Source organism: Pleurodeles waltl, chromosome 2_2 (genome assembly GCF_031143425.1).
Source record: "Pleurodeles waltl isolate 20211129_DDA chromosome 2_2, aPleWal1.hap1.20221129, whole genome shotgun sequence".
Lineage (NCBI taxonomy): Eukaryota > Metazoa > Chordata > Amphibia > Caudata > Salamandridae > Pleurodeles > Pleurodeles waltl.
Window position 1 is genome coordinate 806,117,932 of NC_090439.1, and position 13,654 is coordinate 806,131,585.

The 13,654-nt window shown below is 43.5% G+C and overlaps 1 long non-coding RNA gene across 1 annotated transcript in view; it reads left to right on the forward strand.

Annotated features, from left to right (window-relative positions):
* The window catches only part of LOC138274024 (uncharacterized), a 221,182-nt gene that overhangs the window by 201,581 nt on the left and 5,947 nt on the right, over positions 1-13,654 (forward strand). The window lies entirely within an intron of this gene.

Here is a 13,654-nt window from a genome sequence, read left to right on the forward strand (position 1 = left end):
TCGAGTAATTTGATATGCGCTACAAATAACAATACTTCTTGAAATGTGCTCTTAGTGAACTACTATTTCTTTATTATTTGTATGTACCCAGGTTTCTGTCGAGCATATTGAGTAGCTCTCCTCCGCAATAGCTGTAGGTCACCAGCAAACTCTCCTCCTTCTCCATTGTGACCCTAAATAACACAGCTTCCTGAGCTGCAGTTGGTCACGGCAGCCCATTCCAGGCTGTGAATGGAGCGTGCTAATGGTTTTGCTTATTCCTGTGTCACGTCCAGGATTTTTTCGATTTCCTGTGGCGGACACCCAAAGAAAGTCTGTGTACACCTTTCATTTGTGATTTATTTTGTTATTACATTTTCAGAACAATAACACACTGGGAAGTGCCGTAAGATTATATCTGTTTAATATCAAAGTTGCATCCTTAGAATAATCTAATCGATATGTGTGGGATTTTTCTTTTGGTCAAGATTTTTCCTTCCTTATGACAAGGGAATTCAGAAGTTTTCGAGGCAGATTGACTAGCACCAATATCTATAAGGCATAGGTGAGTTTTGCATTGAAAATGTTTGTTTGGTCCCCTGGGATCAGGGAATTTATTGGGCAGTCAGCAACTGACTGTGTGTCCTAGAAGATGGCATTTCAGCTCTGAAAGAGTTGGGCAAACTCTGGTTCTTCTAATTGGGGAGGTACATTAGAGGTCCTGATACCCACAGCTGAAAAGTACAAAGAACCACCTGGAATTGCTAAATTTTCTTGCGCATTACCTTGCTCTATCTCTTTGTTGTAGATCCAGTTTATTCCCTCTACTAATCCTCCATGACCTCTTCCTTTCACCTTTTGTTGGAATGAATGCATATGTATGGATATCAGCTTTAAATCATTGACTTGGTTTTTCCTTTCTAGTCAAAACCTTGGTCAGTACAAATGGTTCAGAGCTGCTCCTTAACCTTGGGAAACACTTCCTGAGGAAAAGCAATAACTACAGCTTCCAAGCCTTTTCAGCATGTCAGTACCAGAATAAAGGGCAAACAACATCCTTCAAACAATCAAAATAATCATAGGGAGATTGATGTTTATTTTGGTTACAGTTGGAAATCTTAGTCTAGTCAATTTTAGTCTTGTTGGACATAAAGTCATGTAGGAATTCAGCAAAGCTGCTAGGACAGTCAGTTTCATTAAACTAAGTAGGACCACTGCAATTATTTTGAATCATAGCCAGTCAGAAACCACCCTTGGAAGGATTAAGAAAAAAACAGGCAAGTTCAGCAAGAAAAAATTGGAGATTCTGGAGTATTGTGTTGCCCATAGTTATGGACTTTTTGGCAAGTCATCTTTATTTGTTCCCAAGTTCCATACAAATATAATATAGCAAAATATTCAAGAACTTAATAACCACTTCGCTGCCAGGCCTTTTCCCCCTCCTGTGCCGAGCCTTTTTTTGGCTATTTGGGGCAGTTTGCGCTTAGGCCCTCATAACTTTTTGTTCACATAAGCTAAATTTGCATCCTTTTTTTCCAACATCCTAGGGATTCTAGAGGTACCCGGATTTTGTGGGTTCCCCTGAAGGAGACCAAGAAATTTGCCAAAATACAGTGAAAACTTTGTTTTTTAAAACCAAAAAGGGAAAAAAGGGCTGCAGAAGGCAGCTCGTGATCTTTTCCCTGAAAATGGCATCAACAAAGGGTTTGTGGTGGCAAGATCACCATCTTCCCAGCTTTCAGGAACAGGCAGACTTGAATTGGAAAACCCAATTTTTCAATACAATTTTGACATTTTACTGGGACATACCCCATTTTTACTATTTTTTGTGCTTTCAGCCTCCTTTCAGTTAGTAACCAAAATGGGTGTGAAACCAATGCTGGATCTCAGAAAGCTAAACATTTCTGACAAGTAGACAAAATTATTTAATTCAGCAAGGGGTCATTTGTGTACATCCTACAAGTGTTTCCTACAGAAAATAACAGCTGAAATAAAAAAATATTGAAATTGAGGTGAACAAAACTGCCATTTTTCTCCACGTTTTACTCTGTTACTTTTTCCTGTGATGCCAGATTTTTTAAAGCAATATACCGTTACAACTGCTGGACTCTTCTGGTTGCGGGGATATATAGGGCTTGTAGGTTCATCAAGAACTCTAGGTACCCAGAGCCAATAAATGAGCTGCACCTTGCAATGTTGGTTTATTCTATACCGGGTATAGAGCAATTCATTTGCTGAAATATAAAAAGTGAAAAATAGGTATCAAGAAAACCTTTGTATTTCCAAAATGGTCACAAGATAAGGTGTTGAGAAGCAGTGGTTATTTGCACATCTCTGAATTCCGGGGTGCCCATACTAGCATGTGAATTACAGGGCATTTCTCAAACAGACGTCTTTTTTACACACTGCCTTACATTTGGAAGGAAAAAATGTAGAGAAAGACAAGGGGCAATAACACTTGTTTTGCTATTCTGTGTTCCCCCAAGTCTCCCAATAAAAATGGTACCTCACTTGTGTGGGTAGGCCTAGCGCCCACGAAAGGAAATGGCCCAAAACACAACGTGGACACATCACATTTTTTCACAGAAAACAGAGGTGTTTTTTTTGCAAAGTGCCTACCTGTGGATTTTGGCCCCTAGCTCAGCCCCTCAGAGGGGCCAGAAATAGGCTAAAATAAATTTGCCTCCCCAACCCCTCCGGGGAGCGACCCTTGCCTACGGGGTCGCTCCCCTTGCGTGACATTGGCGCAAAAAAAAAATCCCCGGTGCCTAGTTGTTTCTGCCCCCCTTGGGGGCAGATTGACCTAAAATCCGCCGATCTGCACCCAAGGGGGGCAGAAATGGTCTAAATACAATTTCCCCCCCTGGGGAGCGACCCTTGCCTAATGGGTCGCTCCCCATCTCTAAAAAAAAAAAAAAAAACTTTAAAAAAAATTTGCCCTGGCGCCTAGAGGTTTCTGCCCCCCCTGGGGGCAGATCGGCCTAATAACAATAGGCCGATCTGCCCCCAGGGGGAGCAGAAATGGCCTAAAATAAATTTGCCCCCCCCCCACCCCCTGGGGAGCGACCCTTGCCTACGGGGTCGCTCCCCTTGCGTGACGTTGGCGCAGAAAAAAAGATCCCTGGTGCCTAGTGGTTTCTGCCCCCCTTGGAGGCAGATTGACCTAAAATCGGCCGATCTGCCCCCAAAGGGGGCAGAAATGGCCTAAATACAATTTGCCCCTCCAGGGGAGCGACCCTTTTCTAAGGGGTCGCTCCCCATCTGTAAAACAACAACAACAACAAAAAAGCCCCAGTGCCTAGTGGTTTCTGCCCCCCTTGGGGGCAGATCGGCCTAATTAAAATAGGCTGATCTGCCCTTCAGAGGGGCAGAAATGACCTAAAATAAATTTGCCCCCCAGGGAAACGACCCTTGCCTAAGGGGTCACTCCCCTTGCGCGAAATTCACGAAGAAAAAAAAACTCCCTGGTGTCTAGTGGTTTCTGTCCCTCTTGGAGGCAGATTGGCCTCATAAAAATAGGCCAATCTGCCCCCAAGGGGGACAGAAATGGCCTAAATATAATGTGCCCCCTAGGGGAGCGACCCTTGCCTAAGTGGTCGCTCCACACCTCTAAAAAAAACCAAAAAAACCAAAAAATAAGCACTGTGCCTCAGGACGTAACCATTACGTCCTGGGCACAGAAGGGGATAATGAGGTTGGTGTTACTCAGCATACCATTGACAAGATCAGGAAACAGGATACAACTTCTTTTGGTGTAATGGGAAAGGCTGGCTACTCAAAGAAAAGAAAAGAGGCGAGTGCCTTTGGAGACGGATCTTCAACATTAGAACCCTACTCCCAAACATCAAAAAACTCAAAACATTTAGAAGTACCCACACAGTTAAAAAGTTGAAAAGATAGCACAATAAAAAGCCTGCTCCAATATATTAAGATAGAGAAAAGATGAATGAACAAAATGAGACCAGCACAACAAAAATCTGTTTTGTCAGGAGTCCAGGACTTAGGTGCAATTAAGGGCTGACCACAATGGGGCATGGGTCAAATACAGAAACCAAGTTTGTCCCGATCATAAGTTTTACTTTCTCACTTAGTCTCGGAAAATGGAAGTAAAAAATCATCAGTGGGGCAAGGTAGCAGGCTAGTGGCCGAGTAGCGATCCAAGAGGCCTAATGGCCCTCGGAAGAGAATCCTGGTGAAGCTACTCAGCCAGAGAAATAAAAATTTTGCATCCAAGGAAGATTCCTCACTGCCCAGATCGTTTTTCTACTTCACCCTGTGAAGATTTCACATTTTGATTTACATACTTTTTTGAGCTCAGATTCAAGGGGGCAAGAATATTTCTTTTTTCACCCAATCTAGGACAGAATACTTGTTTGCAAGCAGAAAACTAATACAACATGTGGTAATTCTGTATTGGTTCTATCTTGATCTTGGATCATGCTATTGTCTAGTCTGATTTGGATTTGCTTCATCTTAAGTCAAAAACTTCTTCATGGAGATTTGACAATTATTTATTGATTGATAAATCCTTTATAACAGGCTTTGAAAAATGTGCAAATAAGTATTTTGATTATAATTAACAAGATGATACTCCGTTCACGTTGTTTGGGAGGTCTTTATGGTGTTTTGAAAGGATATACAATTGGTTATGTATATCACAAAAAAAAAAGAAGCTGAACACAATTCATTCCATTCTGGATAAAGTTAAGAAACCTGAACATAAATATTATACTTCCAAGGATCATAAAACGAATGTAGAGGCATTGATAAATAGCAAACTACAATCAAACAAATCTTCCACTGAGAATGATTGTAGTTACATGCCTAGATTGAATGCAAGGTATTAGGGAGGATAAAATTGATCCCGAGCATTATTGGCAAACTATCTTAAGTTTAAAAAAGAAAACTCAGCAGTTAATGGACTTATTCAGACTGATAATGATCTGTATAATTTAATGCTTTATGGATCAAAATGTCCACTTTTAAATACAAATAATAATTGTTTTAGGAACTGCTAAAAACCAATATAAAAGAGGATCTGTGTATGTCCTTAAACATGGTTTGATCACTGATCTAATACAGCATGTTATTGTTGGATGTATGTATTTAAACCACAAATACCATCTCAATCTATTACAATAAAATTAATATATTTTGGCAAAGTCTATTCTAAATAAGCAAACTGATTTTATACAATGAATGCAGATTAATCCAAATATAAGTAATGCATTCTTGCTATATTTTAAAATTGACTCATAACATTTTGTCAAATATGTGAAAATAATTACTTTTGAAGGTCACTGTTAGACCTAACAGCCTTAGGGTGGTCACCCTCAAAGTTTTGCCTGCCTCCCTCCACTTTTTGACACTGTTTTTGCTGGTTTTAGAACTCTGCGCACTTTACCACTGCTTACCAGTGCTCTCTCCCTTAAAACATGGTGACATTGGTTCAGACCCAATTGGCTTATTTAATTTACTTATAAGTCCCTAGTAAAGTGCACTACATGTGCCCAGTGCCTGTAGATTAAATGCTACTAGTGGACCTGCAGCACTGATTGTGCCACCCACATAAGTAGCCCATTAGCCATATCTCAGGCCTGCCACTGCAAGGCCTGTGTGTGCGGTTTCACTGCCAATTCGTCTTGGCATTTAAAAAGGACTTGCCAAGCCTAAAACACCCCTTTTTCTACATATAAATCACCCCTAAGATAGGCTTTAGGTAACCCATAGGGCAGGGTGCTGTGTAGGTAAAAGGCAGGACATGTACCTGTGTAGTTTGTGTCCTGGTAGTGTAAACCTCCTAAATTCGTTTTACACTGCGGTGAGGCCTGCTCCTTTCATAGGCTAACAATAGCGCTACCCTGATATACTGTTTGAGTGGTAGATTCTGATCTGAAAGAAGTAACAAGGTCACAGTATGGCCAGAATGGTAATACAAAATCCTGCTGGCTGGTGAAGTTGGATTTAATATTACTATTTTAGAAATGCCACTTTTAGAAAGTGAGCATTTCTCTGCACTTAAATCCTTCTGTGCCTTACAATCCACATCTGGTTGGGTTTGTTGACAGGCCCCTTGTGCATGTCACTCAGACAACCCCAAACACAGGATGCTCAGTCACATCTGCAAACATCTGCATACTGAATGGATCTTCCTGGGCTGGGAGGGTGGAGGGTCTGACACTTACATGTCAAAGGACAGTGGCCTGCCCTCACACAATGGACTGCCGAACCCCCTACTGGGGCCCTGGCAGACAGTATGGAACTGAAAGGGGACCTTGTGCACTTCTAAGCCACTCTTTGAAGTCTCCCCCACTTCAAAGGCACATTTGGGTAATTAAACAGGGCTTCTTCCCCTACTAACTCAGATACTTCTGGACAAGACACATTTTGGGAAAGAAATCTTGCAAGAGACCTTTCTGGACCTGAACATGTAACCTGCCAAGAGGAACTGCCTGACTGCCCAAAGGACTCACCTGACTGCTTTTCTGCAAAGGACTTCTGCCCTACTGTTGCCCTGCTGCCTTCCTGCCTTCTGGCTCTGCTGAGAAGTGCTCTCCAAGTGCTTGGATAGAACTTGCCTCCTGTTCCTTGAAGTCTCAGTGCCAAAAAGACTTCATCCTGCAAAGAACTCTGTGTGCGGCGAAAATTCGATGCACAGCCTGCCAGAAATGACGCACAGCCTGCATCGCAGAGAGAAAATCATGACACGCAAAACCGGAACGATGCAGCCCGGCTCCCCAAGTAGAGATAGATGCAGTGCCAGCATTGCCACTGGAACTTCGACGCACGGCCCACTGGATCGACACATAGTCAAACCGGAACGATGCAGCCCGACTTCCTACGAGACGAATCGACGCAGCACCTGCTTTGTGACAGAAATTTCCCCGCATTGCCTACCGGATCAACGCAGCTCCTGTGACTTCATCCTGCAAGCCCAGGATTTCTCTGCATTGTCCTGAGGCGTTCAAATACCCCCCAGCCCGAAGAGGATTCAAGTCTGTGTGCCGGAAATCGATGCAAAGCCCTTGCCGCGTGGAAAGACATTGACGCATCATCTGTGTGCACCCAGAGAAAGCAACATACACCTCCCCGTTTTCCACACATCTCCTCCTCTGCGGTCCCTTGCGGATAATTTAGACGCAAAGCAGGTACTTTGTGCTTGCAAGAGACACTTGTTGTTTTTAAGAACTAAAAAGTCTTTCTATCATTTTTTAAAGGGATATTTCAATGTGTACTTATCAAATCTTGATTGTTTTCACCTTATTTTATCCAGATAAATATTCTATATTTTTCTAAACCTGTGAGGTATATTATTGTTCTGTTTATACTGTGTTATTACATGATTTATTGCACAAATACTTTACCCATTGCCTTCTAAGTTAAGCCTGACTGTTCAGTGCCAAGCTACCAGACGGTGGGCACAGGATAATTTGGATTGTGTGTGACTTACCCCAACTAGAGTGACGGTCCTTGCTTGGAGAGGTGGTAACCTGACTGCCAACCAAAGACCCTATTTCTAACAGTCAAGGACAATAGTGTTTCCAGGACCCCATCAGGTAATATGAATAAATGACAGAGATAAAAAAGCTACTTAGCTACATGTGGTAACTGCAGGATCTCTCACACAGACTGCATTACATCAGCCAGCATGAAAAAATACAGTCAACTTAAGACACATATCTGTGTCCATTGTAGTGCACCCCAGTGAACCCAAAAATGCAGAAAATTGTAGAAAATGTATGTGATCCCACCAGGGCTGGTATCAATCCAGAATCCCTACCAGACACACAGGAAAATGCAGATAAACTTAGGAGAATACCTGTGGCCACCTGAGGGCCCCTCATTTGCAGAGGCACCAATAGACATGCTGCAAAAATGCAAAACAATCTGAATAGAAGAACTCTTAGCCCATTCACCTGAAGGGCCTCAGCAAGATCCCTTACCACAATGGTAGAAAAACTAAGCAAAATATGCATGTCTCTAAGTATCCACAGCCCTAGCCTACAAACACAATGCAAAAAAGAAAATAGGAAAAATATGTGCACCCACATTAAGGTCCATAATACACGCATGCTCCCATCACATACTGTGGAAACATGCAAAAAAAATGAAGCAAATACATTGGGAAGCCCCAGTTTCCCTTAAATATCCAGGACCACAGCAGCCACAGCAGGTAACTAGAGGCATAGTGGGAAAAATAAAATACCTGGGGCACCCCAATTGTATATAGAATTCAGAGCACGGACAGCAAACACCTTGGAAATATAGCAAAACATTGAGGAAAGTATTGGTGGCTGCAGCAGGGCACCCTAGAAATAGCACAAAACAATCTAGAGAAGCTAAAACAGTATATAGGTCATGCTGCACACAGCAGTTACATAAAATGCCTAGCTGGTGCAGCAACCACAGAAAACAGCATTCATAGTGCAATGATCTATGCCAATAGCAATTCTGAAAATGCTACTTTTAGAAAGTTGGCATTTTCTTGCCTTAGCATGTAGTGCCTGTAGTCTACCTTGGGTCACATGACTGGGTTTGACTGACAGACCCTGTGAATTCCTGCCAGTCAGTCACACAATAGTGGGATTAGGTGTGCCTGAATGGGCCATCTGCTGGCAGGAATGGGGGATGGAGCTTAGTACAGCCCTACTTGCAGTTGAATAGTCGCTGCTCTGCCTTCACACAAAAGGCCTAACAATCCCACATTGTTACTGCAGCCAGTTTGGAGCAATGCAGAGAAGGAAGGGAATTCCACGCATTTCAAGCTTCTCCTACCTTCCAGGACCAAGGCACAGGGGTATAAGGGTAGGACCTTAGACACCAACTCTGCAGTACACTTTTGGACCTGTGGATACTCTGTCAGGAAGGACTGCTGTGCTGTTACAAGGACTGCCACTCTGCTGGCCTGCTGCTCTGAAGGAACAGCTGTCCTACTGTGCTGATCTGCTGCCTCTTGCCTGGGGAAAAAGAACCAGACCTGCAACTTCATCTTGAACCCAGGTCCCCAGATTGACTCAAGGGTCTAGTTTGCTGGCCTCCTATTCAGAGCCTTAGGGACAATAACGGCTCCCCAACAGCTCTTGGACCCATCTTCAGTGAGTTCCTGACCCCAAGTGGTGCCTCTCTGGTCCTGGACCATTGGTGTCACTCTCGAGCTCTGGAAATCAAGCTTTTGGGCTCCTTGAGACCGTAAACGGACCTTTTTGTAGCAGAACCACATTGCTCTAACCGAAATTCAGCACAAGCCACTACCAGCCAATCTGTTTGGACAGCAAGCATCGATCACTTATGGAGGACTGCCATTGAAAATCTCCAGCTAGCCTATCTGTGATGCTCAGCCTGTTCTTTGCGCCACGTGGACCTCCTCTCACGACCCTCTCCTTGCTCCCTGTGGGCCCCTCCACCGTGAACAGGACTCTTGGCACAAAACTTCAGAAGGCAAAACTTCAGTGGGACTAATCTGGGACTGTATCTGACCCGTGTTTCATCACGGCCAGCCTGAACTTTTGACTTTGACCCGGTCCAGTGTGACAAGATAGCCATGGTTGTCGATTTATGATTTTAGGCGCTACATTGCAGTTTGATACTTTAACATTCATAGCTCCTGTTCTACTGAGTGGATTTTTGTTGTCTTGTTCTTGTTTTATTTATAAAATTAACCTCTATCCTCTATTTTGTAATGTGGTATGGGACATTTCTTTTGCTGGTTTTACTGTTTTACTGTTTGAAGTGTTGCACAAGTGCTTTACACTGCCTCTAAGTTAAGCCTGACTGCTCTGTGCCAAGCTACCTAAGAGTGAGCTCAGGTTAATTTGGGTTCTGCTTGAGCCTTACGCTGACAAGGATTGTGGTTGCTGCTTAACCAGGACACATATCACAGTCAACCAGTAACCCATTTTCTAAAAGCCATTATGGCCAGAGAATTTACACCTGACACCCTTCTGTTAGTCATAACACAGAACATTATTGATAACTTCAGAAATGCCTTTTTCAATATCAGTCTCATTTCACTTTCAAGCAATCATTGAGCGCAACACCATGTTCATATCCCATACGAAATATATTTTGACAAGGGAGTTTTCATCACCCAAATACTCCTCATCAATCACATCACAAGCCAGTTCTGATCCTCAGAGACATCATCTTCCATAAAATGACACAAACAAATTGCTGTTCAAAATAAATTCACTGTGGTACATCCTATACTTTTCTCAAAAAAACTCAGATAAGAAAGTAATTTCCTATACTACAGAAACCCAAAAGGATTTTCATTCTGTTCCACACACAAAGCCCTTTACACCAAGCCAATCTAAATTCATTAGATTTTCTTGGATCCCATGATCTCTTAATGAGATCCAAAGCTTCTGCGGAATGGTCTGACACCTGCCAAGATCACCTGAAGTCTTCCATGCTGCCAGCTGAAGATATCCCTGCAACACCCTGTAAGAAACGATGTATAGCCAGAATATCAGAACTGAAAGTATCATGGGACTAAATATTATGTCAAGAATATGGAGGACAAAAATATTATGAAGGTAAGTTTCTAAAGGTAAGCAAACCTTTACTATTCATAACTCTACATATGTTCATTGACGATATATACAACTTCAAGGTATGTAGATGTTGAGTTAAGAATAGTAAATATATACTTACCTCTTTGCATTTGTCTTCTCGATATTTTGGTCCTCAATATTTTTGCCACAATATTCTGTCCACACAATATTTTGCTTCAGATATTCTGCTGGTGATCCGTAAAAAACTGAATTATTTTTTGCGGTGGGTGGGAGTCCATTGCCAGTAATAAAGTCACTAACCCGTTAAGTCCAGGCAAATGTTTCAGTAATTTAAAACTGAGCTTAACCCATAGTAGCTATGGCACAGGGAAGACAGGGTTAGCTTATCAAAAATGTGTAAACATGTAAAGCATTTAGTAGTACTAAAACAGTTAAAAAGTTAAAAAAATGTGACACTCAAATTGATAAAAGTAGAGTAAAATTGAATAAGCAAATGACACCGAGAAGACAAAAAAGTCCAATAACGGGAAAAGGAGATATCATTTTTTAAAGGGTTAAGGCAAAAATTGCCAGGAAAAAAGAAAACAATCAGTGGTCACTGATCATGGATGGGTGACTGGGACCTAGGTGAGATTTCAGACCACCCGCAATGGAGGGCAGGTCGGATATGTCAAGCAGGTTCATCCCGGTCAAAGATTTTACTCACGGTTTTAGATTCAAAAATAAAAGTCATAAACCCCCAGTGGGGCAAGGCTTCAGGCTATATCCCAGGAAGTCTATTGAAGCTGGATAGTTTTTGGATGGATTTCTGCTTAATCCATTGGTTTTAGCAGGTAAATCTCAGAGTGAGAAAAGCCAACATTTCACAGCCAGTGAAGTCCTTGCACTATCCAGGTAAGTTTTGCACCTTTCCCTAGTCAAGTTTTCTACTTTTGAACTTATTACTCTTTTTCAGAGCTCAGAATCATCCAACAGGACAATGCTGCAGGCTATATCCAACAATTAATTCCACAAGGCTAGATACCTTATTTCAGAGGGTCACTGACATGTATTTGTGCTTGCAGAGAAGCTCCAGGAAGGGAAAACCTGTTTCTTGTACCCGGCAAAGTCACAGCTTGGCCACATCCATTGAGGTGGTTGTTCCTGGTCCTCTGGGGGCGGAATCACTTTTTTTCATGGTGCACCAGCTACATGGATTGGTTAGACGTACCAAGGCAACATCAGTGGCCCTTGGGTGGACCCCCCTTAGGTGAGCACCCCCACATATTGAAAGACCTTGAGTGACGACCAATGGGAAACACCCGCCGAGTAATCAGTGACAGCCTCTATCTGGCATCAGAGACATGGCTGAGTGTCAAGGCAAAAAAGACTCCACCACCACATCTTTCCTTCAACACTTATCGCAGGGCAAATCCTGCTGTGATGAGCTGGTGCCACCCATGTTAGAGGGTTTGTCAGATGTGTCTGAGGACCTCACCAGTGCATCGCTAAAGTCCTCCTCCTCCAACTCGTTCAAGAGATCAGGGGTGACATTGAGGATGCCAAGATGGACCTCTAGCACTACTTGCGTACCCGTCAGGGAATGTTGAGGACCTGAACAGGTGGCACAAACTGAACAATCTATGGACAAACAGACTGAATAGCGCAAAGCACTGCAGCAACCTATCATCCAACTACAGAGCCAGCAAATTAGCCTACAGGAGAAATATGAAGCCCTTGAGAACATATCTTGTCAGACCAACATTTGACCTATTGGAAGCCATCTTGGAGTGTAGCATTCTAATGGACAGGGCACACAGGGTGATGTCACTCCACAAATCATTGGAACTCACATTGGATGTCCTAACCCACATTGAGGGACAAAGAGAAGACTGTGACCTTAGTTTGACAGAGATGCTCCATCTCATTCAATTGCTTCTCTTCCAGCATCTATCCATTACCACCCTGGCAAAACAGAGCAACTTCAAGCCTGTTATACAGTTCCTAGTCTAATGCAAAATACTGGTGGGTCCATATGTTTTGCATTATTGTATTTGAGAGGGCTGCACCCACGGCACAGCCTAACTTCAGGAAGTGAAACAGATTCTGAATTTTCCAGCTGGCAGTTTGTTGAATGAATCCATGGAGGTCTGCAATGTGCCTTGAGTTGGTGGCTTTGGCTAGCAAAGAGCTTCTGGGTGCAAGGGGAGGTGCCCGACGAGTTCCAAAGAGATAAAAAACAGCAAGGCCAAACTTCTGGAACATTTCTGGCAGGTGACCAGGTGGGAAAGCCGGTGAAGAATAATCATATGACTGTGAAGGCCCTTCTTTAGCAAGGGGTGGTAGACCTGCCTCGCAGGAATCCCTACTGCTATTTGGGGCTTTCACCACTTGTCTGGGACTAGTGGGGTTACTTCATTGTGTCATCACTGCCCATAACCCCCCTATTTTTTTTCTCTTGCACGAAGGTGGAAGCATCCATGCATATTGTATGCTATCTCACTTTGCTTGCTCTATGGGGTTTGTTTTCACCAAATGTTGGTTGAATAATGTTTCACAGTTTGGGAAGTTTTGATCGGGGGATAGTTTGCACACTGACAACCACTCACGCTTGTACACACACACACACTATGGTGGTCATTATGACCCTGGCGGTCTTATGACCACCAGGGCCAAAACGACAGGAGCACCGCCAACAGGCTGGCGGTGCCTCCCGGCATATTTTGACTGCGGCAGTAACACCACGGTCGCACCGCCAGGAAGAGGCTGGCGGTAAGGGGTGTCCTGGGGCCCCTGGGGGCCCCTGCACTGCCCATGCTACTAGCATGGGCAGTGCAGGGGCCCCCTAACAGGGCCCCGGCCAGCTTTTTACTGTCTGCATAGCAGACAGTGAAAAGTGCGACGGGTGCACCTGCACCCGTCGCAAGGCCGCAACACCGCTGGCTCCTATGTTGCGGCCTCATTCCCGCTGGGTTGGCGGGCGCAAACTTGGTTCGCGCCCGCCCGACCAGCGGAAATGTCATAATGCCGCCCGCCAAGGTCGTAATGATCCCCTATGTATCTGGGGCTGGGTCGACATTTTTTTTCTCTCCCTGTGACATAACCACAACATATACTTAACTGGAAACTGCCACTTATAATATCAAAGGGCTCAATAATTGCTCTAAACACGTATGCATCTA